The following is a 4,965-nucleotide window of genomic DNA, read 5'->3' on the forward strand; positions in this document are numbered from 1 at the left end:
TTGAATCCAGCCTGAATGCTTGAGCCAAAATCAGGCTGATGACTCACAGCAAGTTAGCCTGCTTAGGCTGGTCCAGGTGAGTTTTGCCAGAAGTGAAATTAGGAAGCATTTATAAATCCTCCTCTGGGCAAAAATGGATTAGTCAGTTTGCATCTGGGTGGAGGTATGCTGTATGAGATTTTCTACTGCATTAGCTAGATGCTGGGGAAGATCTGTTTGGGGCCCTCATGTGACTGAACAGTAAGGTAATTTTTATCACAAAGTCATCTGCAGCCCTTTTGTTGTTGATATGTGTGCACTTGGAGAAGTGTTGTTTATAATTATTATTTATTTCCATACAGGAAAAAAAAGTAATAAGATGTATGATAATGTAAGTTGCATTAATGCTCCTCTAACTGTATTTATTTCAGGTGGTGTGATAATGGCTTTTAAAAGAAATCACATCCCAAAGTAGGTTTGTGTGTACAATAAACTCTGTAGAACTGCTCTGAGTGGTTAGGACTCTGTGATGGGTCGACTCCTTAGTATGCTGCTTTAATATTATACTGTTGTGGCAGTCAGAGAAAGGAGTTTTATTTCAACAAAGTCTGTTGTGGGCTTTCTCAATTCCTTTGGATGCATAACCCTGGACTTGTGAAACAGCTCAATCTTAAAAGTCACAAGTTCTTCTGCAAATTTAGTCTACTGCTGTAAATGCCCAAGTAGGGATTATTGTGCATTGTCTAGCAAAGAAAATCAACTGCCAGGAAATTCCCATCCAGAAAACTTTCAAGTATGTGCTGAAGCACAAACCATGTAGTTCCCATCCTGGTTGTATGGAGCATAAAGGCAGAGAGAAGAAGTCTGTTTGAAGCTTCTTTTTTCACTTGTGCCAAAGGCCACTGCTTTATCCACTGAGGTACTGCAAGGCTTAAGGCATTAGCCAGAAGAAGAGATGGCCTTCAGTGGCCATGACATAAATAGTGCTGTTCTCTTCCTGGAAAGGCTGCCAGGATAATGCATGACTGTGGATTGTCTGTAGTGTAGGACTCTTCATAAGAAGCTATTAGCTGTTTTTTTTTTTTAAGGATTAATAGATGCTGTAAACACATGGATGACTTGACAAATCCATGTTCAAGTGGTAGTCATAACACTATATAGCCATGCAGTCCATTCACCTGCTGTATGCTAAGAAACTGAACGTATCAGTACAGCAATTAATAGCTCCCTGGCAGTGTTCCTATTTTGGTTGACTTCTAATTGTATGTGTGAAACATCAGGATTAATAGACACCCAAACCCCTTAATGATTCTTCCAACTGCACGCATATTTTCAGCCTACAAGCTGCTCTAGAGGTTTGAGAACATGATCTTTTCTGTCTTCGCTCTCAGTAATGGCACAATAAGTCTGTTCCCACATCTTTTCCTGGCTCTACATAGAATTAGGACATGCAAAGTAGGGGAAAATGAAAACTCTGTACAAAAACGAACACAAAACAAGTTTAAAATAGAGCACAAAACAAGTTTAAAATAAACACCACCATGAAACCTTCTGGTGAGTCTGAGTGGTGCTGTCCATTGAGGCAGGAATTCTATTCTCAGGAAAGCCCTTTCCAACTTCTGCTGGCTTGGTTCCAGTCAGCCTTGCCTGAATTAGGTTGCAGGCCATCCTGCAGAAGATGAATGTAAAGGGCTTAATGCTGGTTTTCCATCACCTCCCTCCACAGTATGTAGAACTGCTCCAGGCCACAGGAATTCCTGAAAGGAGTCAGAATGAGCTCCAATCAAAAGTATTTGCTCTGTGCAGCAGTAAGCCGAACCTCATGAGAAGCCCTTCCACCAGGTGTGATGGCTATACTGGGTTTGCAAAGGGGAGCCCATTATGAAGATTTACCTGCTTACCTGGACTGTTACCACACTCTCAGTGTTAGCTTCCTGAGTCTTCCAATAACCAGGATAACAACTGACTGGAAAAAAGCAATGTCTCATTCATTTAGCTGACCTGCTTACCTGTAGCAATACCAAACAGGATTTTGCCTTTGTGCAGTTTGTGAAACTGGGATATCACACCTGATGTGTGCAGTGGACAAACAAAAATTGCAGGGGATATACCAATGGGAGCTCCAGAGCCATCCGAGAAGCACAAGACTTTCGTTTTTCAGAAAGTGGCACTTAACCTGTAGCTGCAGGTATAGACTTAATTCTGACATAAAATGGGCATGGTTTCTGCCCATCACTGGCTTCACTTTTCTTTAGAATGTAACAGGTAGTGGTGAAGTTGCTCAAAATGAGAAAAAATGTCTTTTTCCCAGAGTCTCTTCTTTATTCATTTGACTGAAAAATTATAGAAAAGATCAATTCTTTATGATAACTTCCTCAGCCTTGCTGGTTCAGCCAGATTCCTTTGACTGCTAATGGTGATGTGATGATCCCACAAGCACACATGCTTCTGTCTGTATTGTCTTTTTAAAGCTGTTCAAACCCCCCATTTTCAATGTTTTCCAAATGTTTGGTATAAAGATGTTTCTCTGAGTGAAGGGTTTGAGTGCTTTGGAAAATGTACTCTTTAAATCTTAAGGGGCAGCATTTACATGTATTTTTTCCACTGAAAGAGCTTTCTGTAAGATGGCAGCAGGTAGGGACAAGATAAAATATTAAAAAAAATCTTTGGGGTGTTAAATCATAATAAAGCCAGAGCAGGAACTGCAGACAGCAGTTAGCTCTTTCTGATTCATTCCAGCAGAAACTTTTCTCTATGCATATATCTGTCCATCGTGTTGTACGTTTTTTGCTTTGCCTCTTTTCATGAGTTCATTAAAGCCAATTACATAGCCCTACTGTAAGTGAAGGCTGTGAGGCTGAGCAAATCAGACCATCTGTTATGAACCAGCTTAAACACAGAAGAGCAAAGGAAACTAAGTGTCTGTGAATGAAACAGATCAAACCCAGAAAGATTTGGAATATACCCCAAAACTTGATTAAAACCAAATGAGGTTAGATGTCCGTGCCAAAAAATTTGATATGTGTTATTTAATAGTAAAAGAGGCAAAGAGAAAGAAAGAAATAGAAAAAGATGTTTGGGGGGTGTTGGGAAATTATTAAAGGATCAGGGACATGGATCATTGATAGAATTATAGGATCAATAAAAGAACTGTAGCAAGAGCCTGCAAGCAAAAGGCCTGTGTGAGAAAAACTCTCCATGAGAAAATCCCTGTGTGAAAAACAGGGCTGGGAACAAGAAGGGAGTTTTGAGAAGGTACAGCTGTGGAGATAAGACCCGGAGGGAGGAGGGTGAACTCTGAATTCTTTTAATCATAACATAACTGTAGAAGCTTGCCAATGTAAGTCCAATTATGTAGAAGCAGAAATTCACTTTGGTAAGTTTTAAGCCACTTAAGAGTTAACAAGCTGGTATACTATATAAGTGCCTTTGGATTGCTAATAAACGGAGCTTGCTCTTATCAACCACATTGGTTTTGGACTGCAATTTCTCCCACCGCCGGAGTCCACAGACTTTTTTCAATTCCAACAGGACAGGGAGAGAGTGACAGGGGTTAAGTAGAAACATATCACCCTTCCAAGGGTCCCAACGACATCTCATGACTCCCCTCCACCTGGTCTTCTTGGTGGTGAGGGTCCCCCACCACCTGCTGATGGAAAGTATAGAGTCCAGTGGATTCTGTAGTTTGGGCCAGGTGGGAAGGCCCACGTGCCTCCCCTGGGGAGTTTGACACTGTGCCTTGCAACACTGTGGATGTGTTGCATCACATGTAGTGCCCTGGTGCAGAGTCTGGGGACCCATTTGGGGGGGCTTTTGATGGGCCATGACATTCCCTCTGCTGTGCTTCATGTGCATGCGGCTTTTCCTGGGGTGAAGGGGCCCCACAGCTGAGCTCTTCTGCAGAGTGGAGGATGGGTGTTAACTGCCTCTCACCAGTGGCTTTTTCACTACACACCCAAAACCTCTCCTCCTCCCTCCACCCTTTGATGTGAGGGTCTGTGCAAGCCTGGCAGCTGATAGCCCTGGGGCTGTGGTCTCCACCCCAAAGGTGCTAAGTTTGAATCCCTCTGTGAATGTACTCTTCTCCCCAAGCCCAGACTTGAGTTACTTTATCTTATCTCCATCAATGAGCAGTCCAGGGCCTTAGTCAGGGCCTGGTAGTCTTCTCTGCAGCTTTTATATGGTTTTGCTATAATAGGCAAAAGTCCTTCATGAAGATGTTTAAGCCATAAATTATAACATTTCAGTCTCCAACACCATCCCTGTGGATGTATAAATGAGTCAAATGACCTCCAAAAGCATGAATCTTAAAATATGGTTGTATAAACTAACAGGTCTCAATGGTGATTAGTGCAAGGGACTCTTGGAACATCAGAAAATTATGGCAGAGAGTGAGGGGGGGAAGAAGCAGCAGGGACCTCTTTAATTGTCATTTTGCTCTTCCAAAACACAGTCCTGACACATCCAAGAGCAAATATGCATAGCATTGAAATGGTGGTGAGGGAAGGGGAAGGAATGTTAGGAACTACTGCTGAGGTACTACAGCTGGAGTGAAAGTCACTTATCTTGGCAAATGAAAGGGCTTGTGAAAAACGAGGTTCACTCTCCTGTGAGAATTTAAAGGGTTTAATATAAAGACAATAAGAGACACATAAAATAAAGCAAAGAGGTAATGGCCGGGTGCCTTGGTGCTCTGCCAAGAGCTCGAGGTTAGTCCTTTTTATACCATTTTTACTGTCTGTTCTTTATGCATATTCAGACTTTTCCCGGAGCTGTTCTGTATGGCCATTCCTTGGTTCCGCTTTTTTAGAGCATGCGTATTCTTCTGCCTTGCGGTTTTATTTCTTTTGATTCTTGGGCTTGGGCTCGGGCTCGCTAGGTGAGAGTTGATAGTAGAGTGGACCTCTCAATTCTCCAGACAGTCAGGGCTGATTGCAGCTTTGGGCCTCTTTGGCCTCCCGGGCAGAATGGTGATAGCGGCTCTGG

Source organism: Corvus brachyrhynchos, unplaced genomic scaffold (genome assembly GCF_000691975.1).
Source record: "Corvus brachyrhynchos isolate BGI_N302 unplaced genomic scaffold, ASM69197v1 scaffold523, whole genome shotgun sequence".
Taxonomy (NCBI): Eukaryota; Metazoa; Chordata; class Aves; order Passeriformes; family Corvidae; genus Corvus; species Corvus brachyrhynchos.